Below are 24,903 nucleotides of genomic sequence, written 5' to 3'. Positions count from 1 at the left end.
GATTTCTTTGCATCAGTTGTGACTTAAATACAAACCATTGACTGTTAAGGACAAGATTCCCATTAACGAAAAGGTGAAACGAATTGAATCCTCTGGAATTGGTACAAATCATTCATCAATTTAGTTATAGCCCACTCTGGCAAATGACCATGACACGATGATTATATAGCATCTCTTAGAAAAGACATCCTCTTCAACAAATGTTGCGGGAAAACTGGATATCTGCGTACAAAAAACTGCAACTAGATCCATGTCTGTCAGTCTGTGTAAGTATCAATTCAAAATGGATTGAGGACCTTTATGTAAGACCTCAAACTTTGAAGCAAGTGCAGGAAAGAGCAGCAAATACACTGGAATTACTAGGCATAGGCAATGACTTCCTTAGTACAACTCAAATGGCTCAACAACTAAGAGAAAGGATTGACAAATGGGACTACATGAAATTAAAAAGCTTCTGCACAACAAAAGAAATGGTCTCTAAATTGAAGAGGCCAGCCACAGAATGAGAGAAAATCTTTGCCAGGTATACAGCTGACAAGAGATTGATAACCAAAATATAGAGGGAGCTCAAATAACTAAACTCCCCAAAATTCAATGACCCAAAGAAGAAATGTGCAAAAGAACTGAACAGAGCTTATTCAAAGGAAGAAGTTCAAATAGCTAAAAAACACATGAAGAAATGCTCAATATCCCTTGCTATAAAGGAAATGCAAATCAAAGCCACATTAAGATTCCACCTCACTTCTTTTAGAATGGCTACCATCAAGAACACAAACAAAATATTTTGGCAAGGATGTGGGGAAAACGGAACCCCCATACACTGCTGGTGTGAGTGTAAATTAGGACAACCACTATGGAAAATAGTGTGGAGGCTCCTCAAAAAACTAAAAATAGAACTGCCATATGATCTAGCAATTCCACTCCTAGGGATATACCTGAAAGAATATAAGTGAGGTTATAACAAAGGTACCTGCCTACCCATGTTTATTAATGTATTATTCACAATAGCTAAGTATGAAAACAGCTAAGATACCCCACTACTGATGAATGGATTAAGAAAATGTGGTATTTATATATAATGAAATTTTATTCAAGCACAAAAAAGAATGAAATTTTATCTTTTGCAGGTAAATGGATGGAACTGGAGAACATTAACTTAAGTTAGCCAGGCTTAGAAGGCCTCATATGTGAACTATAGACCTAATACAAATACAGTAATATTATGAAAAACAGGTCATTGCTAAGTGGAGGGTACATGTAAGAGGGGAAGGGTAAAAGAAGGAAGTTAAGAAGGTGAATATGGTTGATGTACAAGAATGAATATAGATTTTTAAACCAATTGAAACCACCATAAGAAAGGGACTAAGGTAGAAAGAAGAAAAATAAAGGAGATGAACCAAATATGGCTATAATACATATATACATGGAAGTGCTACAAGGAATCTCACTGTGTAGCTCCCTCAAACAAACACTGGCATTTTTTTTTCTTTTCCAAAACCAGAGAAAAGAAAGGCAGAAGAGGTCCTGCCTGGGGCTGTTGGTACCAGTGTGAGGGAGAGAGGATGTGGGGAAATGGGATGGAAGGGTGAATATAGTGCAAATACTGTGCACAAATGTATGTAAATGGGAAAATGATACCTGTTGAAAGTATTACAGGAATGGTAGGAGGGGATAAGGAGAATAGTAGAGGAGGTAAATTTGATATTGTAATAATTTTTGGAAATACCACAACATACCCTTTCCCAGCACAACAATAAAAAACAAAAATGGAAAAAATAAAACACCATAAATTATAATTCATTGCCCACTCTGTGTTCACTTCACTTCTCTGTGAACTCGAGAACCACAAATAACCACAGAAACTTAAAATGAATCTAAAATTTAGCATATAGAAAATTAAAATTAGTCATTAATGTGGATTCCCAAAGATAACAACAATGAAAAAATGGACAGTTAAATACAAGGAACCCTTAAGAAGATAACCTGAAATCATGGGATAGAATCACTTCATAAACCAAGCCCACATGAATAAGGGATTTTGCTGTCTTAAACAATCAGTATCCCTGGGGAGGGTTCAGGACATACTTGCTCAGTGCTGACTTCTATTGTCAACTAAATGAAGTTGGAAAACACTATCACAGCACTCGTTAATGTGCTGATGGCAATATGTAATGTTTGTGAACATCTTGATTTCCATATTATAATTTTTATACAATGATTAAAATATTTTTACAGTGTAAGAGTACTCAGTATAGTTATAACTATGTTATAAATGTATTAGTGCCAAAACTATAAGTATAATATATAGTACATATATGGTTTACATAAGTTATATAATATTTATCTATAAATTTTAAGAATGTACGTACTAAATAGCATTGCTATATTAAAGCATATAGTGATTTTTAAAAACATTTTTGATTATTGTCAGGCCTGGGATTAAAAACTGCTTCTCTAAATCTGAATTATTCTGGTACTTAAATACTTTTTAAAATGTAGATTATAATGTGTTTGATTTAAATATATAGTTTAAGGCAAATAATCATTATTTTTGAATAATTTCATTCCACTGTTTTGAGTTTATGCTAATAGTCAGATTGATTGAAAATAAAGGTGACAAAACATGAAAACAATATTGTGAATTACAGAATTAAAACACACACACACACACACACACACACATCAAATCTACACCCTTAGAGAAATACTGTACAAATGAAATATCATATAAGCTAATATAAGCTCTGTATGTAATTTAAAATTTTTCTAGTAGTCACATTAAAAGGAACAAAAAGGAACAGAAAAAATTACTTTGAACAACATATTTTACTTAATTCCAATATACACAAAATATTACAATTTCAACATATAATCAAGTAAAAAGCCTTCATGAACAGCAAATTTTTCACTCTTTTTCATCCTAGTTTTTACTCTTTGGTTACTTTTTGCACTAACACATTTCACTTTGGATATGTAGCTAGTATCAGCTCTACTGACTAGCACAGCCTTCAGCGTTTGTTGGCAAATGTCATGATATCTTACATTTTGAAAGAAATATGCATTTAAAGAAAGTAAGGTAGAAATACATATCAAAAGCCATCAAAAATATCACAGTATCAGTTTAATGTTCTCCCTCTCAAACATGAAAACATACCAGTAGAATTTTCCACAGAAGTGCAGTCAAGGATGAGAAGACAGGTCTGGAACGGCAGGTGAAGGACATTTGCGAGCATGCTTCTGTATCATTGCCTCGTATTCAGCACCAACTGCCGCCATTAACATACAGGATAAAATGACCTCAGTTGGAGGCCTTGATCAAAACCTATGATTTTATTGTTTTTGGTTTACACACATGGTTGAAAAATATGTTTTTAAATGATAACCTTTCAATATTCATGTGTTTTAAAGTTAGATCGCCCCCCTTTTCTCACCCCTTTACATTCTTTGTTTCTTTATAGCCTTTGCAACATTGCCTACTAAATAAATAAATAAATAAATGCATGTATGTTAGTGTAAGGTGCATATTTATGAGAAACAGGCATGTGGGAGAAGTCAAACTGTGAAGAGAGCTTTACTCACACATCACTGTGACCCTTTGGAATACCCTCAGCTGTTCTTAAAACCACAGGAAACCTATTTGTTTATGGAAGTGTGCCAGGTGTTTCTTTCTCATAAATTCATAATTGATTAATCATCATCTAGAAAGAAGGGCAACCCCATGATGAGAGGCTATATTTTCCATTGGTACATTAAATAAATACAGCATTCATAGTGAGACATGATAAAGAGAAAAGGGAGGAGAGGAAAAGAGAGACTAAGACTGTAAAGTTAGACAAGTGGAGTTATAATTTAGTCATAACTCAAAATCTTAAAACAATCAAATTTTATGTCTATCTAGTAAAACATTATAAATTAACAAAATCTGAGTATATTTTATTATAGAAGTATGCCTGGTTTATTTTTCAGAATAATATTGAGTCAAGAACAATAAAGTAAAACATTGTGTCAATGGTCAGTAGAAAAGACTGCTATACTCTGATAATACATCCTAATTTAATATTCTATTAATTTTGAATAAAATATATAGACCATTGACACTAAGTGAAAATATATGCTGATACATGTCAGTATCTTCCTTGGAAACTTCTACTAATTATTAAGAAATGGAAGATGGTTATTGAAGAGAAAATGTCATGAATGAAGAGGAAAATACTGGGTGTTGGAACACTAAACTATGGAATTGATGAGTAAGAATATCTTATGAAGAATAGGTTTTCTAAAGGCAGATGACTTTTAAGTAAAGCAACTTGTCTTTGCAATGAGCAGTAGGGGAGAATAATTCATCCAATGGGCTGCACTGAAACATTAGGGGTGAATTTTAGCAGGGTCTGGTCTGCAAGGCAAGAAACAAGAAGGAATTATAGATGTAGAGTTCATTGACAAGATCACACTTCAAAGAATACAAAGCACATATTAAAAGAGGATAACAAACATATCCATAATGTTTACTAGAAAAAAGTGTCCTTTCATCTCATATTTTGTCTCATACTTATTTTGGTCTTTGTTCTGAATTATGATTTACAAACATAATTGTAAGTATAACATTTACAGAATAGGCCAGCATAGATCATTGAGAGACCTAGGTTGTACAGCTAATCAATGAAATAAATCAACATTTTACTGTCTTTACTACTCAAATCATGGTCCTTGGAGTAGAATCATCATCATCACCATCACTTGGGAGTTATAAGTAAAGTCTCTCAGGCCCATTGCCAGTCTACTGGATCAGGATCTAATTTTTCACGAGAATCCCAAATCCTTTGAATTTGTAGTGCAATGCTAATTGCTACATATATTTGGTTTGCATCTGTGCTTTATGGTAGTGAAGCCAGATATAGCTGTACTTTGAGCTTCATCATATCTACCAAATAAAGGTGAAACAACTGAATCAGTCAACAAAACTTTTATGGTCACTGAGTGTTGCTATGGAGCAGTCTATAATGGGCAGGGTTGAAGAGCATATTGACAGAGGAAAAAAAATCTATTATGTGCTTTTAATCTTACTAACTTTTTGTTGGTACTTAAGCCCTTGAACATAAGAAAATTTTAAAAAGCAATAGGCTGAAATTGAATACAGGTTATGTTTCTATTAAGTGCAGACAACTTTCTCAATTTGACCAAAAAAGTGGATTTATTGAGCCATAAGAAATAATTTTGTACAAGTGTGTGTGTGTGTGTGCTTTGCTAAAAAATGAAACAAATTATTTGACATAAAATAAAATACTATTAAGAACTGGACAACTAATATTTAAAATAACTACTTAGAATTATGTGATGTGATAGTCTATTAATTTAACTATCTTAAAATTTAACATAATGGATAGTTTCAAGTAAATTTTGATTATTTAAAAGTCTAATAAGTCATTCATTTAGAACACTTTTCATTTGAAATCAAAATGATTTTCAACTCAATCATACATTACAAAAGGAAAGCAAGATGGTGAAACTCTAGAATTGAGAAAAGCAAGAGGGATCATTTGTCAATGATAGGATAGGAGGATGAGACTGTTATCAGTAAACACTGTAGAGCAGATTCTTCCAAATTGTGTTCTGCACAACACTGACTTCACAAAGTTCTGTAAAAAAGTGTTCATTGTTAAAAATAAATTTGGGGCACTCTTAAGGGGTTCCAATGCAGGTAGTACATTAAATAACTTAGAAGGTCATAATTTAAAAAGAAGCACACATGCATCTTTTATTTAGCATTTCCCAAACTTATTGATTAATATCTTATTTTATATCTTATCACAGAATAAGAAATAATATTTTGTAGGGCACTTTATGGTTCTCTATATGACATTATCCATGACTATGAGTACCAATGGACCAAATCCAAATGTAATATTACATTAACATGTCAATATACTACCAAAAATCTTATCCATTTGGCTTATCTTCCATGAAAATCCAAAAAGTAGATTCCATAATCAATATTTGTAATAATGTGAATACTTAAGTGACTTCCTGTACATATGTATGAATATATATACATACTGAGTGGAGGCTGAAAGAGTTATGGCAAGTGCTTCTCCTGTACTCATTACATATGCATGACAATATGACACATGATTCAAAACTGGAGCAATGCAAAGTTAAAAAGTAAAAATAAGGGTTGGCAGAGTAGCTCAAGTGATAGAGTGCCTGCCTAGCAAGCATGAAGCCCTGAGTTCAAACCCCATTACTGCCAAAAAAATTAAAAAAAAAATTTAAAAACACAAAGTATTATAGCATTGCATTCTAAAAGTATTTTTCAGAATCAATTTTTGTGTTTTTCTTTGTGGAAGTTTTCAAGATAAAAGGGGCCAGAGTAGTACTTAGAAGAGAAAAAAGATGTAGGATATGCTTATTCTTTGTATGTCTTAAGGAAAATTTCATTTCCATTTCTACTTTCTTAAATATAATGCTCAAAATTTACTAATCTATGTAATTCATATGCTGCAAATTTCAGTGTTCCTGATGCCTACTTTAAATCATTCTTGGAAAGACAATTATGCATAGATAAATTAATTACTTATTAACAATATGGATCACTGACAGGCTAGTTCCTTTAAGTTATAAACTTTGTAAGTAATTATGGACAAGTTAAATATTTCAGGTTTTTAATAACAAAGACAATAAAGTATAGAAGTCATCCATTCTTAGAAGATAATTGAAAATATCATGCTTAATGGAAAAATATTCTGAACCTCAATCACTTACTAAAAGGTTTTTGTCATATGTTGATTGAGAAAGATTAATATAAAGAAAATGATCTGGAAGAAATCTAATGATGTGACTATTTTGGTTGTCTTTAAGAACTTTTGTTTTGAGGTACAGTTAATATAATTTATTTCTCTATACTTATCATTTATAAGAAACATCTTTTTCTATTCATTGATTTATTAATCTCATAAATTCCATAGATAATGTGAAATGTAAATTATTTATTTAGCTTGTAGAAATCCTTCAGTTTCTCAAGCAGTATAAGCTGTTACTTTCTTATTATCATTCATCAAGTCAAGATCCATATTCTATAGGTCCCCAGTACTATATCTATCCTTAGAGTGTTCAATTACCCACCAGATGGCAATGACAAATATTAACAGTGATTTGTGGTAAATCGTTAGCTATTGTTCCATTATGCATTTATCCCAATAAGAATATTGCCTATTTAGAAATTAATTCACCCCACTCCCACTTTGTTGTTAAAGAAAAGAATCACTTAGAGTATCAGTAAAATTATCACGATTCAGGAATTTTGGTAATCATGCTGTCCACAGTTGTGGAACAGGTTAAGTTTCATATTTCCTATTATGAATAGAATTTAGAAAATTGCCGCTGATTTTCCTTGTCCACCTGTTTTCAATGAAGTGCTTATTTCAATCATTGCCTGTTTTTTGGCTTCTCAAGTAAGCCATTGCTTTATTTTTTTCTGACATTTTCTTTCCCATAGTTTCCAGTAGTGTTCTGTTTTCAAAAGCTGTAAGATAGCTTCAAAATACACTTTGTTACTTCCTCCATTGAGTTCATAGTTGAAATGGAAAGAGCTTACTATTAGAAGATCAGAAAATCTTGAATCATAAAGCTAGACTAGACTTTACAGATCATCAACCTAATTGATAATTCTCATTGTAGTTGAAAGGGGTCAGAGGTAAGGATATATGCAAATTTCTAGTCAGTGTTTCCTTTTACTATATACAGTTGAGTTGAAGTTCTTATATTGCAAAAGCCTGCTCTGGAAATTTTAAGCCACAGTTGCAAAGATAATAATAATAATAATTATTATTATTATTGAATAATGATCTAGAGTCTGTGGATTTAGAAATATAATGTAGATAAAAATATTTTGAAAATATAGATTTTATTGTTAATAGCTATCAAGAGACTGAGACATAAAGAAGAAAAAATGACTTTCCTGGAAGCATGCAAATTGAGTTAGGACCAAAGTCCTAATTCTGACTCTAGGATGGTTCCCAGAGTATCACTGTGTGATAAATTGCCCTAAAGTGGAAAGATTTAAAACAGCCATGTTATTTTGCTTATCATTTTGTGAGTCAGAAATTGGAGAACAGTTTGGCTTAGTGTTTGACATGGAGGTCTTTCATGTATCAGCTGGTGCATGCTGTAGTCATCAGAAATTTTGCTCAACTGGACATCTGGGTGGCTTACTAACCCGGATGGCAGGTAAGGATGCTGACTCTTGGCTTGGAGTTCCACTGGGCACTTATCCATGCCATGTCCAACATAAAGGGTTCAGAGTAGTTGGATATCTTATTGGTGTGTGGCTTCCTCCAGAGTAAGTATGCTCAGAGAATTAGGTAAAAACTATATGGACTTTAAAAATTGACCTTGGAAGTTATGCAGCATGATTTCCATCATACTTCATTGGATGAAACATTCACAATCCTGCTTAGATTCACAGGGAGAATACAAAAATCCCACCTTTCAATAGAGGGAGTGTAAAAGAATTTCCAACAATTAATTAGATGCCATCACAGTCTGAGTTTAGTGTGGCATACCCTATTAAATCCTGACACTGAGAAATTTTATGCAAAGTTATGTTTTCACAAGTCATCGTTGACAGTTAGGTGTATAGCTCTCATGTTGGAACTATAACTGACTTGGAAATAAGAATAGTGTCAGACATTTAATATTTAAAATTTAGATACATATCATTCAGTAACTTCCAGAAGATATAGTGGCTGTTGTGTGAAAGCCCCAAATCTAGGTATTGGGAGTCCAGCTATGCAAAACAACAACAACAAAAAAGACAAAAGAAAATATTAACTTGCTTGTAAATGTAGCTGGAAAGGCAAAAGTGAAAACATGGAGTTGGGAATGCCATTGCTAAGTGCTATTATAGTATACTCAGGGTGAACTCTGGAAGAACTTTAATGTGTATGAGGTAAAAGAGAGAATTGCAGAGGTTTGAGGTTAGAGGAGCATCTGGAGGGACCCTTGATAGATAAGTGACCAGATTTTATCCTGAGAGAAAACTAAGACTTCCAAACACACATTTGAGAAGGCAAGAAATATAAACACATATATTGAGTTAAATTAAGTAAGACTACTTTGTATACTATGTATATGATTGTGAAACATGAGTTTGGAAAATTAAGTAAGAGCCAGAAATTGAAGGGCATTCTACCATGTTTAAGGGCATATACAAATCTATATGATTATTAAATAATAATGATGTAACTCACATGAAACAATCAGAAAGGAAGCTTTAAGATTATGAAATTACCGTGGGTATATTTTTAAATAATAGAAACAATGCAATTAAAATATTCCAAAGTGGTCAAAATTGCATTAAGTTTCAATAGAATTTGGAGCAAAGAGGAAGCATGTTTAAACATCCATGGATGTTTAATGCAAAGCCTACATGAGACTGGATTGGAATCAGGTGTTGACTTAATCTTACTTCCCCATGCCTGTGTTGGTTTATGTTCCAATTGTCCAGATTTTGCATTTACGTACAGTAATCAGGACAGAGCAAGAAACAAGGAGAACAGATTCTACATTTTAATTCTCAAGGGATACATCACATGTAGCTCTCATCAGTTGGAGCTTGTAATTTCACTGCCTCTGAGTTGGCTAATTAAAATGAGTGAGTTTTTCTAGATAACATACAAAACAAAGATCCTTTGTTGTTGGAATTACCCTCACATGGACGGTGTTAACATTAGGAAAAATGTGCAAGAATTTGTTTACAGTCCAAAGGCTTAATTATTCATAAGGAGAAAAGAAATGGGTTGTAAGAAAATGGTGTAACAGGAGCAAATAGCACTCTGATCCACAAGATTCAGTACAATAAAACCTTGCTACTCAAAGTGTGTCTGCAAAGCAGCAGCATTGTCATCAGTTAGGAGCTTGTTAGGAATGCAGCATCTCAGGTCCCACTGAATCAGAGTCCACATTTTTGCAGGTTAATGATCCCTATGGACATTAAAATCTAGGAAACATGGATAACAAGTAAAGGCATTGCAGGTGTAAAAGTGCTTTGAAAGCTGCAGTATAGATGTTGTTGTTTGTGTTCATGAATTGGTTGAAAGAGCATGAATCAAATCATTAAGATGTGGAAAACACATAAAAGAAAAGAACGAAGAATATTTTTTTAAAAAGGGAAACTGAGCGAGTAATTAAATGTCAACAATTCAGAAACGTTCTGAAATATAGGTAGATGGACAGATGAATATAGCTGTTAATCTAATATGAAGAGTTGGATGAACTAATGGATAGTTAGAAGAGGTTATAGTCTGCTATTAAATGACTCAGACATTGCTGGCACATAGTAGATATTCAATATCAATATTAATTAAGCAAATAAGCATTTCATATATCACTTTATCACATAAAGTAATTTTGCATTCATTATGTCACATCGAGTCTCACAACATTCCCACGTAGTGGTAAAATGAGAAGCTGGAATCATTAGACAAATGCTTTCAACTTGTCTACTTTGTAATAACTCTTAAAATCAACAGGTATGACAAAACCTTTTAGTGTGTGATTGATGTTAAGAATGTTCATGCATTAAACATAGCATTGTCAATTGTCTTCTAATAATGATAATTTTTACATGATATTGCCTTTGTTTAACAAAGCTAAAATAGCTAGAATGTAAATACTTACTTTTTAGTTATGAGTTTAATCAGTTTAATTAATTTTGCATCGTTTTACATCCTCCTTTGTTATAGAAAGAATCTCAAGCTGGCTTCAAAGAAAATTATAATAGTATGGGTGAATTAGTTGGACAAATGCTACATTTTATTGTTATTGAAACACAAAAGACAGTAACATGATTTAGGTAATGCTAGGAACCAGTTACCACATTCTGCCTCTCTTTCTCCCCAACACAATGCATTTGACATTAGCGTCTCATCTTCATAAAATATATGCTTTAAAATAAGAGGCATTGGGGGAAAAGGGATAAAGGGGAATGATGGAGGAGATGAATTCAACTATGATATATATTGTAAGAACTTTTGTAAAGGCCACAATGTACCCCCAGCACCACACAAAAAAAAGATACATTAATAAGAGAATTCTAACAATGTTCAAATGCAGCAAAGTAGCAACAGTTTCAAAATCACAAGCAAGTTCAGGACTTGAAGTCACATATGCTGATTAAAAGGTGAGAAAATATCCCTCTGTGGTGAACGTCATGTTTAATTCCAAAATTAGGATACATGTCTGACCTGTAATCTGACCAAAAGATGGTAGGTTTCAGTGACTACTGACTGACTGTCTATGTAAATCTGGAACATAGTTTCAGCATAACTTGTTTCTCAAGAACATCTTATTCAGATTAAAAGAACAAGTAAAAGATGAAATATTCTCAAAAAGAATAAAATTAATTAAACAGCTTATGATTGTTTCTTATCAGGCAAATATTTGACTCATACAAAAGTATATTAAAGTGCATGGTTTATTAAAGGAACAAGCATTTCTTAGGTGACTGAAATTTTTCTATGTGGACTACAGAAATTTGTTAATAAATCAGAGATCTTTATTCTTATGTCATAGTACAATCTTATTCATTTTTCATTTCCAAAAATTCATCAGAACTAAAGAGAATTATATAAAATGTCTTTATAGGATATTTTAGGTTTTTCTCTTCCATCATTAGTTCAAATTGTCTAAATGCTTAAAGTCCATATTTTTTTTCCATTTTCCAACTTTTATTTTTTTTTACATTTTCTTAGAAGCTTTATTTTTATTTTTTTTAATTTTTATTTTATTATTCATATGTGCATACAATGCTTGGGTCATTTCTCCCCCCTGCCCCCACCCCCTCCCTTACCACCCACTCTGCCACTTCCCTCCTCCCCACCCCCTTGATACCCGGCAGAAACTATTTTGCCCTTATTTCTAATTTTGTTGTAGAGAGAGTATGAGCAATAATAGGAAGGAACAAGGGTTTTTGCTAGTTGAGATAAGACTAGCTATACAGGGAGTTGACTCGCCTTGCTTTCCTGTATATGTGTGTTACCTTCTAAGTTAATTCTTTTCAAACTAACCTTTTCTCTAGTTCCTGGTCCCCTCCTCCTATTGGCCTCAGTTGCTTTAAAGTATCTGCTTTAGTTTCTCTGCGTTGAGGGCAACAAATGGTAGCTAATTTTTAGGTGTCTTACCTATCCTCACCCCTCCCTTGTGTGCTCTTGCTTTTATCATGTGCCAAAGTCCAAGCCCCTTGTTGTGTTTGCTCTTGATCTAATGTCCGCATATGAGGGAGAACATACGATTTTTGGTCTTTTGGGCCAGGCTAACCTCATTCAGAATGATGTTCTGCAATTCCATCCATTTACCAGCCAATGGTAACATTTCATTCTTCTTCATGGCTGCATAAATTCCATTGTGTATAGATATCACATTTTCTTGATCCATTTGTCAGTAGTGGGGCATCTTGGCTGTTTCCATAACTTAGCTATTGTGAATAGTGCTGCAATAAACATGGGTGTGCAGGTGCCTCTGGAGTAACCTGTGTCACAGTTGAAGTCCATATTTTTAAATGTCTGAACTGAATACTAATCACCAGTAACAAATACAGACTCACCTATATCAAGTTCAGCTTGTCTTGAACTGCACTGAATAACATGGTTTGGAGCTTTGCTTTTCTCTGAAGATGGAAAAATAAATTTTACACTTTTTTTTTCAATACTGGGGTTTGACCTCGGGGCTTCATACTTGCTAGGCAGTTGCCCTACCACTTGAGCCACACCTCATGCCCTTTTTGTTCTGGTTTTTTTTTTTTGAGATAAGGTCTTGCTTCTTGCTCCAGCCACCTGAACTGTCATCCCCCCATTTGTGCTTCTTGCCTTAGCTGGGATGATGGACTTGCCAAACCACACCATTCTCTTTCTATTAGATGGGATCTCATGAACTTTTCATCTGGGCCGTCCTTGAACCTTGATTCCGTGGATCTCAGCATCACAAGTACCTAGGATTATAGGCGTGAGCCACTGGCTCCTGGCTTTTTTACCCTACTGATCCCTATAAGTTTTCATGATCTTTTCTGATAAAAGGTAGTAATTATATATGGTGCCATGTTTTATTCACTGGCTATACATCAAGCATTATTATGGGCACCTGACACACAGTGTCTCAATTTTAACAGCCATCATTTAAAAAATGTTTTTATCTGAACATTGTAAAAGAAGAAATGAAAGATCAAAAAAGTTAAATTTGCCCAAAGTCACAGCTTCAACAAGCAATATTCTAACTCCTACATTCCTTCTACCAAGTCATGCAAACTGGCCATCGCATTTTATACAATCACAACCCTAACAAATAGCATTTGCATTTTCAGAAAACTATAGCACTTTCTTTGCCTTTATGCAAATATTTTAGATAAGGAGAAATAACAGCATGAAGCCTAGTTCAGAGAAATAAAACCAGAATGTAATGTTTATATTGAAAAATAATGATGCAGAATTTCCTCATTTTATAGTTGGTGAGGACAACCAATTTGGAGAAGGTTATGTATATATGTATATATATATATATATATATATACATGTATATATATATATGTATATATATATAGTTTGTTTGCTGAGAATACTTGAGAGTAAAAAGGGGAAAAAAGCTGAAGATAGAATGGAGAGTCAACATGCTTTAACTGGAACTGTCCTGGGAAAATGAGAAAGTATGGTCATCCTAAGCACAGAGACTTAGCAATGATGATCAAATGGGATTTATAAGTGAGAGAAGCAGAACTAAGACTGAGCCTGACTCTCTTACTCAAAAGTACTCATTTGTTTCTCCAGAGTATGAATTTAAAGCAATTCTATACAGTAAATAAAAGTTTCTGTGTCATTTCAACATTTATTTTCAAGAGTGAAAATTAGAAATACATGATCCAGAGATTCACTTTTTAGTGAATCACTAATAAACATCATATATTTATGTATATTAACTTGTAGAATATTATATCTTGTCTTTGAAAGATAAACAAATTAGGATTTGTTATAGATAATTTGTGTTTAACAAATTATTCCTTAGTTTAGAGTCAGCTGAAAACTACTCTAGGCTCAAAGGGCCTAGATGATCCCATTTTAAAAGAAGAATAGAGAGGCAAAAAACAAAGATCATTTTAGGCTTTTATATATTCCTTATTCAGAAGCCATATAATTTCTTTTTTAACCAAATTGCATCATTCTTCAAATATTTAAGACATTCCATATAATGCTAAAAAAGAGATATATGGTTGTAGAACAACTAACACAGCACACGAAAAATAAATCTGTAAATACTAATATTTTTTCTTTCTGTTAAAAAGAATGTATACAATTCTAAATCTAATAAAATCAAATTGGTTATCAAATAAATGGAATTTTGTATCATGTTTGTGATCAACTAAATAATTCATTATTCCATTTTATATACATATTCTTTAATTAACTTACTGACTCAGAGGTAAGATGCTGCTAATCCATTCATTTTCTACAAGTCCATTAAAAAAATAGTACAAAATGTGTGTGAGTATGAGAGGGAAAGGTAGGAATTTAATATGAAGGAATTTTTAGTCAGAGATGAAAGCAGCTGGTTGGGGTTCTTTCCACCTCCAACTGGAAACCCCAGCTGGCATCACTGTGACACCCATTTTCTACCAGCCTTTTCCTGAAGCAAGCAGCTCAGAAGGTTGGATAGAGAAATATTTATGGTGCTTTGTTGAACTCTCTTTTAAAAACCACATGTTCTTTTAAAAACCAGATATTTATTTCAGCATGTTGTGCCTATTAAAAAAATCAGAGGCTAAATTTGCCTGTAGGTAATCAGAAACTATTTTATAAGAGGAAAAAGTGATTCTGTTTTTGATAATTTGGAAAGAGTCTATTTTTAGTATTCTCGTGAATATTTAAAATATTAAAAAGGTTCCTATGAAACTTACAGATTGCAGTAACATTTTATTTTTAGGACTGTACTACCCACATCAAATCATCGAGGGAACTGAGTGTGAATACCACAATAGTTATTCTCTCTTTCTCTGGTGGCTTCTCCATTTCTTTGCTGTATCTATCACTTTCTTAAACCATAATCATCAATATTTCTTCCTATTTCAGAGTTAGAATAGACTCAACCTACTTCAACATTTTATAGATGTGAATCCCAAATGCAAAATTCTACATCTGTGATGTTGTGCTTTATTACAGCAACTCTAGTAAAGTATGCATCTACGAAAGGAGAATTGTGCAGCCACATTTTGAAAAGAATCTGAGAATCTTGTTGATTTCAAATTCTTTGTGTTTCAGTTTAGGAAGGTACAGCCCAAGAAACATAAGTGACTTTGCCTGAAAGTTATAAGTAAGATTGACGAAAACCCATTTCCCAATTTCCAGTCCAGATGATTACTTTCTAGTTCCTCATAGTATTGTAACCTTTGGTCTCAGGAGATGAGACATTTCAGAAACTCCATTTACTATTTGTGGTTTGGAAAAATTCATGATTGCATATTTCTGCATATATTTAATGCATACATTTATTTTACTATTTCAGAGATCTAGCCACTGTGTCATTCTGTACTGTTTTTATAGATGAACTCCAAATGTTGTCTATCACTTTTTTGTCATCTTTTATGTCTACATTTTTGTGTGTATATATGTTACCAATGTGTTCTTCTCCATTCCAAATCTGCAATTCTTGGCTCTTATTTTATAGTGTTGAAACTGGACTCCATTATTTCCCCTGTGCCAGCTGGCAACATGTCAGGCTTGGATAACAAACACATTGCAGGGATAGAGCAAGATTAAAATAGGAAGGAAGTTCTGAGTTCAAAAGATTCTGGAAAAGCTCCCACTCAAGGTAGCCCAGCAGTGGTCACTGTATGGCTTATTTCTAGGCCACAGTGGATCACTCTCATGGGAAACTCAGTCCAGGGACTTTCCATTGGCAGCAAACTTGTCTATTCCAGGTGGCTCTTCACCATGGAAGATCTCTAGTTCTTAGTGTTTGTAGTGACTATAGGAACTTATAAACAACCAGTACTGCAATGTCATTTTATCTCATTTGACCAGCAGTTAACTGTTCATAAGAAAAAGCATGTGAAGATTAATAATTCGTACATTCTTTCTGAAGTTTTAGAAGTAGGAGTGTCTACTCTTCAAAGTGGGTAGTATAAACACATTATCAGGGATGAAATTATGGCTCAGGTAACAGAGCAACTGCCTAGCAAGTACAAGGTCCTGATTTCAAATCTAAGTTCTGCCATAAATAAATAAATACACACTATTAAATAGTAATCTAAGTAAGACAGTTATGTCCAGGATGTCATTGTTAAGGAAAAATATTTATTTGTTACAATGAGAAGACAGCAGAATTATTATTAATATATAAAATATGAGTCATGGTTTTAGGAAAGTATCAATTTGAAATTCTATCAGTACTGCACATACTGCAGAATTTTACTAGAGAAATCTAAATTCTGTTTGGAAATTTATTGTAGCTGTAGATTACAAAAAAGCAAAGCACATGTATCCATATAATCAAAATCTTTTCCAGTGTAACTCCTTAGTGTGTGATCTTCATTTTTTACATTGAAAATAAACATCAGTGGACAATAATGATGTCTACAATATGTATTGCACTAAGGTCCTCATCAGTCAAAGAGCTGTATATCACCTTTGATCACTGAAGGTTCATTCTTCCAGCAGAAAGATGGGATAACCATTTCAACTAATGAGAAGGTGATGGGTTGGTGCAATCCTCAAGAACCAGGAAGTAAAATTTCAGCTCTTTGGAGAATTTCTGAATGATCAAGGACATTGCTTGATCTTTCAAAGCTCCAGAGGTTTTAAGGATCTTACTTCAAGAAGGTTGTAAAGATCAATGAGAGATTTGGTGGTCAAGAGGAAAAAACCCTGAGAACATACTTTTATAGGCCACATACCATGTCCATAAAGCTAAATGAAGCCAGAACCCTCACCCCACTAGGAAGCTTCATTAACCCTGAGGAAAATTCCTACCATAGTCAAGTCTTCTTCATTTAGTTCTCAAGGTCTCCTCTTCCATATCTCCCCAATATCCTTAAAAAGGGAGATAATAAGCATGAAGAGTGCTATAGGAATTGATAGCATTCTCCCTCTGCCCATGAAACAAAAATGTTTATGCAATTTTCTTTGTTAGTGTGTATTTTTGATGCCTTCACATCACATCATTTAAGTTACTTATTGCTTTTTTATCAGGCTACATTTTACATTTCCTTTTCCATTATAATATAATATAACATTTCTTTACTGAAATATGGAAGTAAATATTTATTATAATAATAATTAACTATTGCACAATGAATCTGTGCTGTGAAGTATGTAAAATGCTGTGGACATGATACCCTCCAGAAACAAAGCAGTAAATAGAAAATTAAATTAAATTTGGCAGAAATATTTCCATTAGCCATTGAGGTGGGCTTGCCTGGGAATGTTAGATGAGTCTTTCTAGACACTATGACAAGATGATACTAGAAAAATAAAAAAGAGCCAAATTTGGCAGGGAAAGAAAGTGTCATAATGTTAAAAATTGGATGAAGAAAAAGAAGATTTAGTGTAAGGGAGTCTTCCCTTCCCAATTATTTTTGCTTTTACAACTCTAGTTCTCTTAAAATCAGCTTATTGTTCTTTTAGAAATTGTGTCCATTAGGAAAAATATTGTTCCTAAAGCACTACAATGGAAAGAGCTGAAAAATCCCTACAGATGCTATGACTCAAGTTCTCATCCTGATTCTTTCTTGCTGCCCCTGCTGAGAAAGCTCAAGCCCAGTCACCTCACTTGAATGAGTATTAAAAATTCATTTGTGTAAGTATTAAACTATCATTTTTAATGTTTATTTTTCCTCTGTTTCAGAAAAATAATCACGGTTTATTTTATCAACAAAGCAACTTGCTAGCTGGATTGAAACAACAAATGCTATTTTTCTATAAATGAGTCATTCTTCATCTATTAGAGATGCTGTAAGTGTAAAGTCAAGATTCTTGTAATATTGAGATGATTCCCAGAAGTCAGGTCAGGCCAGGGCCACCACCTGCATCCTTGGGCAGAAGAAACATTAGACCTAGCTCCTTCTTTCCTTTCCTTAGTGACCATCCAACAACCCTAGAATTCAAACATGGCAGAAGTCAAGCACAGTCAAGAATGTGAAGTGCATACATTCTTCTTTTTGCCCCAGCTAGAATATTATATCACTATTTTGGATGAACAACCTAAGAGTTCTTTGCCTCTGTATTTATCTGAAAGGCCATGCATGCTAGGATTAACAGTATAAGTCCTAAAAGGAATGCCTATTTTCTAGACTGTTGCAGAAAGTTCCTAATCCTTAATGTTCAAGTTACTTCTTGTATAAGATTGAATTAAATCTAGTCTGTCTTTATTTTTACTTTGTTATCTTCAAAATGGGGCAATTATCCTGTTTTCATTACTGAATTTGTGTATGCATAGCATGGATATTAAAAGAAAAACTTTAAATATATTGAAAAGTCCACAGCACTACAGAAATATAAAGGTTGCAATTACTTGAGAGTTTAACAACTGTTATCTCTGAGGACTCAAAATAATTAATATGATTAGGCTGAAATGGCTTACGCAACAAGCTCTCTTATTTGTTTATCCCTAACAATGCCCTTAATCTCTTCCTGCACACTAAGATGCATTCAGTATTTGTAAATTATATGCTGCTGCTGTAATTTAAAGACCTTCATCAAATCTCTTCTAAGTCCTTGACAGGCAGAAACTAGTATTTCTGTAGTTTGACTTGCTTGGGACCTAAATACGTAATAAAACTCCTTGGGAACGGTTTGACATCCCATTTGTTCATGGATGGAGTGTTCCCAGACACTATCCAGTAAGAAAACAGACTAAGCAAATAACTGAAAGTAAAGGAATGTGTTAACTCTTTTGAATCATCCGGTTTAGTGAAATAATCATGGAAATTGTAATAGCTAAATCTACCACAATTTTTTTCTTTCTGATTCCTAAGCAGGTTGAAATAACATTATCCAAACATTTTCAAGGACCTTTGAAAGGTTAACTTTGTTTTCACTAACCATTTGAAAACTTTTTTTTACTTCAAATTCATGCTAAGCTAAAAGCAACGCAACGATGGAATTATAATAATAGATAACCTTTATTCTATTCAGTAGTAGAGCAAAATATGAAATTATCCACCACTGCATAATCTGTAAGATATTTTTCAAATATTCTATTTCTGTTTTTTATTTTTACCATAATTGAAAAAACCATGAAAAATGGTCCCCATTAGTTCTCACATTGGTAATTGGGAGCTCTTATATTTTGTAGCCAGAAATATGTTAATGAGCAAAAATAACCCAGTAACATATTTGAAGATGCACGAGTTTCCTCTTGAGCTTGCTCAGTAGACCATGAAAATCAAATATATTTTGATAATATAACTCCTAAGAATGCTATATGGATATCACATTTTATGGGGTTTAAATTTTTTATATTGATAGCAGATTAATAGTTGATGTTATACAGAGAGGAATTTAAAGAATTCCTAAACCATGATTACAGGATCAGCTGGTGAACAGATGGAGAGTCTTCACCATGTCTGAGGAGCTATGCTTCCACCAAGAAGACTGGTGGTGAGGAAATGAAACACAGACACTTCCATGAAGGCCAAGATGATATTTAAATGATCATAGAAACTCTGAAAAATGTTTAGTATGAGTGCAGAAAGAGAATCCTTAGTTTTAATTAGATTGCTTCAAAGAAAAAAATAAATCTTATGTTGTCAATGGAACTGAGGACTTTTTAGTAGATATGGCTTCTGTAATAAGGGTTAAAATGAAATGCTTATTCACATAGGGATACTTATATGAATATACAAATATTTTAGACTGTTCCAACTGTGGAAACATATATTTAGGTAAACTACAAATGAATTAATTTTAGATATCTAATATTTTCCTTCCTTACTTCCCTCCTCTCTCCCTCTTTCCCTCCGTTTTCTCTTTCTTTTGTTTTTCTCTCTCTTTCTTTGTTTCTTTCTCTCTTTCTTTTCTCTCTCTCCTTTCTTTCTCTCTTCTCTTCTCTATTCCTCTCTTCTCTTCTATTTCTCCCTTTCTTCTTTTTTGTTCTGGTTGTACTGGGGCCTCACTCTTGCTAGGGAAGCACTCTAATGCTTGAGCCATGCCCTTCTCCTTTGGCTTTCAGTTTCTCAGGTGGAATCTTATGTTGTTGACTTGGCCAGCCTCAGACCACAATTCTCTTACCTCCTCCTCCTATATAGCTGGGACTATAGATATAAACCAACATGCCCAGCTATTTTTGAGCTAATTTCCCTAATATATTGCCAAGCTGGCCTTGAACCTTTATTCTCATAACTTTGTCTTCTGGGTAGCTGGGATTATTGACATGAACCAGCACACCTTGCCTTGATAACAGTCTTGAATGAATAGATTTAATTAGTAGAACTCCATATACAATGCTAATGGTCAAAGCTTAGTTTTGTTTGGCTTGGTGCATACCACAGATATATCTAACTTTTTAAAGCAAATTTTAGCAATAAAAAAAAGAAATTCTCAGTAATTTTACTATGGATTTATGATCAAGTTAGTTTTACAACTCTATTGATGCTTTAAGTATCTCTCTTAATCTCAAACTTGCTAGAAAACTTTTCACATATGGCCTTTTCTTGGGATATCAAAATGAATTTAAGATATGGTTCCATAAATAAACATAGCTACTTATCCTTACTCTGAGGTTATTACTTTTTAGCTAGATTCAAGACACTCCCTGGACACATCTATTACAGGAATTACTGGTTTCAGAATGACAACAAAGACTGATACCCCAAAAGTAGAGAATGAGTTCTATTTGAAATAGTATTTCTAGAACCTAGAAGGTATCTGTGCCACAGAAACAATTTAATAAGTGTTCAGTGAATGAATGAACTCTAGGCACCAAAATAAGTAGAGTTTTGGCTATTTCATAGAATCTAATTTACAAAAGATTCATTTAATAAATAATCCAACTATAAAAAAATCAAATTATTTCTAAGAAAGTTAAAATTGAAGGTTAACTGGTCACAGAATTTATTTACCTCATGGATAAACTTGACAAAAGTATTTTAAAGAGGCTGGATCCAAGATGGCGACCAGGACATAACCACAGATTGCATGAGATCCATGATCCAGGGACTTTGCTGAGAGGCTGGGGACACACTTGGCTGAGGTAAAGCATCAGGGAGAGCTGAAGCATCAACCCTCTGAACATGTAGCTCATGGAAGGCTTCTCCAGGCCACGATATACTAAAAGAATAGCCAGCACTGCACGCTGAGCCCCTCCACATACACCCGCAGAGCCACTGCTCCACAGGCAGTGTGATCTCCGATCCTCGGCCCTGCTCCTCAGCCTTGCCAGGGCAGTGCTACCCCAAACCCCCACCCCTCAGACCCAGACGATCACCACAGGACCAAGTCCTTAAGGCCTGCCAAGTAGGTAATCCACAGAAATGAACAATCTTAACTCTGCTGGCCTGTGCCCTCCAGGCACACCAGGTCCACACTCCAAAGGCCTACTAGTTTGCCTCAATGAAAGGCCTCACCCATAGGCCCATGAGAACCCACCCACCTGCCACCTGGCACAGGAGGACTCCAAACCTCCCTAAAAGACACACAAAGACAGGTCTGATTGCCTAAGGAGTAATATCAGAACAATTAAGACTGCAATTCTACTATTCCAGAACTGGTGATTTTTTTTTCCCCCTCTTTAAGGGATTTCCTGCCTGGTTTGCTGTTTGATCACTCACCATCTCATCCATTTTTTTTTTCTTTTCTCTTTTCCTCTCTTCTCTCTTCCTTTTATTTTTCCATCTCTTTCTCCTTTTTTATCCTTCTGTCTTGGTTTTGTTAGTATTAGTATTGTAACCCAGCTAATACTAAATTACACATAGTCCAGGGATGAAAATGGTACCTAGTGGAAATACGGGAAGAAGAAAAAAGGAGGGAAACCACTCTCCTCCCAAAAATAAGGTGGTACAGGATTTAGAGTGAAATGAAGAAAACAGATGCACAGATCCAGACTCCAACAAAACAAAGATAAACTACACCAAGGAACCCAATGAAGTGTATAAGAACATGCTGAAAGAAGAAATCCTACAAGTAATCGATAAGAATTTCATAGACATGTTACTAGACGTGGTCAACCAAAACTTACAGGAGGCTCTCAGGAAATTCCAAGACAACAAAATTAAAGAATATAAGAATACACAGAAACAAATAAATGAAATCATAGGAACCCTAAATAAATACCAAACTGAAACAGAGATCACCATAAACAGATAAATGAATTAAGGGCAAAAATTGACAATATTAAAGAGGAAGTAACCCACAATATGGAAAACCTCAGAATAAAGAATGAAACAGAAATACAAAACAAAATGGAAGGCCATTCCAGCAGAATAGAACAAACAGAAGACAGAAACTCAGCACTTGAAGATGAAATGGCAATTAAAGGAAAAACTGAAGAACTATTAATTAATCAATTTAAGACCTGTGAAAAGAAAATGCAAGAACTCATTGATGCCACCAAAAGACCAAACCTGAGAATGATGGACATTGAAGAAGAAGAGGTGCAAGCAAACAGAATGTGTAATATAGTCAACAAAATAATAACAGAAAATTTCTCAAATCTAGAGAAAACTATGCCCATTCAGGTACAGGAGGCCTCCAGAACACTGAACAGACCTGACCAAAATAGAGCTACCCCATGACATATTATCATCAAAACAACAAGTACAGAGACCAAAGAAAGAATATTGAAGACTGTAAGAGAGAAAAAACAAATGACATACAAATCAAAATTACAGCAGAGTTCTCAACAGAAACATTAAAAGCAAGAAGAGCATGGAGTGAGGTCTTCTAAGCATTGAATGAAAATACCTTCAATCCTAGGATACTCTACCCAGCAAAACTATTATTCACAATAGATGGGACAATAAAAGTCTTTCATGATAAGCAGAAACTAAGACAATATATGACCACCAAGCCACCACTACAAAAGATTCTCCAAGGAATTCTGCACACAGAAAATGAAAGCAAACAAAACCATGAAAGGGCAGACAATACCAAACCACAGAAGAAGAAAAGGCAAGAAAGAAAAGAGTAACACTGATTCAGCTACACACAATCAAATTCTTAATCAACAAAGACAACTACATGACAGGGATCACCACCTCCTTATCAATACTAACACTGAATGTTAATGGACTAAATTCCCCCATCAAAAGACACTGATTGGCAAACTGGATTAAAAAGGTAGATCCAATTGTTTGCAGGAGACCTACCTCATAGACAAAAGTAAGCACTGGTTGAGAGTGAAAGGCTAGAAGAAGATTTACCAAGCCAATGGTTCCCCAAAACAGGCAGGAGTAGCAATACTTATCTCAGACAAAGTAGACTTTAAACCTACATTGATCAAAAGAGATAAAGAAGGAAACGCCATACTAATAAAAGGGGAAATACACCAAAAAGAAGTAACGATTATCAACCTATATACACCTAAAATCAATATACCCAATTTCATCACTCATACTCTGAAGGACCTAAAAACATATGTAAACTCCAACACAGTGGTAGTGGGAGACCTTAACACCCCACTATCACCAATAGGTAGGTCATCCAAAGAAAAAATCAATAAAGAACTCCTAGAACTAAATCACACCACAGATCAAATGGACCTAGCTGATGTCTACAGAATATTTCATCCAACTTCTGTGCAATATGCATTCTTCTCAGCAGCCTATGGAACCTTCACCAAAATTGATCATATCTTAGGACACAAAGCAAGCCTCAGCAAATATAAGAAAATAGAAATAATCCCATGAATTCTATGTCACCACAATGCATTAAAACTAGAAATCAACAACAAAAACTGCAGTAAAAAACATGCAAACAATTGGAAGCTGAACAATACATTGCTCAATGACAAATGGGTCATTGATGAAATAAAAGAGGAAATTAAAAGGTTCCTGGAAGTTAATGAAAATGAAAACATGACCTACCAGAACCTATGGGACACAGCAAATGCAGTCCTAAGAGGAAAGTTTATAGCCATGAGTGCATATATTAAAAGGACAGAAAGATCTCAAATCAATGACCTAATACTACAGCTCAAACTCCTAGAAAAACAAGAACAAGCAAATCCCAAAGCAAGCAGAAGGAAAGAAACAATTAAAATAATGGCTGAAATCAATGAAGTAGAAATAAAAAAAAATCCATACAAAGAATCAATGAAACAAAAAGCTGGTTCTTTGAAAAAATAAATAAGATTGACAGATCCCTGGCAAACCTGACTAAAATGAGGAGAGAAAAAACACAAATCAGTAAAATCAGAAACACAAAAGGGGAGATAACAACAAACACCATGGAAATCCAGGAAATTATCAAAGGCTACTTTGAAAGCCTATACTGTAATAAATTTGAAAATCTTGAAGAAATAGACAGATTTGTAGACACTTACAACCACCCAAAACTGAACCAAGAAGATATTAATCACCTGAATAGATCTATAACACAAAAAGAAATTGAAGAAACTATCAAGAGCATCCCAAAAAAGAAAGTCCAGGACCTGATGGATTCACATCTGAATTCTATCAGACGTTTAAAGAAGAACTAATACCAACTCTCCTTAAACTGTTCCATGAATTAGAAAGGGAAGGAACACTGCCTAACTCATTTTATGAAGCCAATATTACTATCATCCCCAAACCAGAGAAAGATACCTCCAAAAAGGAGAACTACAGGCCAATTTCCTTAATGAATATCGATGCAAAAATCCTTAATAAAATAATGGCAAACTGAATCCAACAACACATCAGAAAGATCATTCACCACAACCAAGTCGGCTTCA

The 24,903-nt window shown here is 34.0% G+C and overlaps 1 protein-coding gene across 23 annotated transcripts in view; it reads right to left on the bottom strand.

Annotated features, from left to right (window-relative positions):
- Robo2 (roundabout guidance receptor 2) overlaps positions 1-24,903 on the bottom strand; it is a 1,713,446-nt gene that overhangs the window by 875,454 nt on the left and 813,089 nt on the right. The gene's annotated exons all lie outside the window — the stretch shown is intronic.

Source organism: Castor canadensis, chromosome 5, assembly GCF_047511655.1.
Source record: "Castor canadensis chromosome 5, mCasCan1.hap1v2, whole genome shotgun sequence".
In the NCBI taxonomy this organism is placed as follows: domain Eukaryota; kingdom Metazoa; phylum Chordata; class Mammalia; order Rodentia; family Castoridae; genus Castor; species Castor canadensis.
This window is presented reverse-complemented; position numbering and strand designations above follow the sequence as displayed.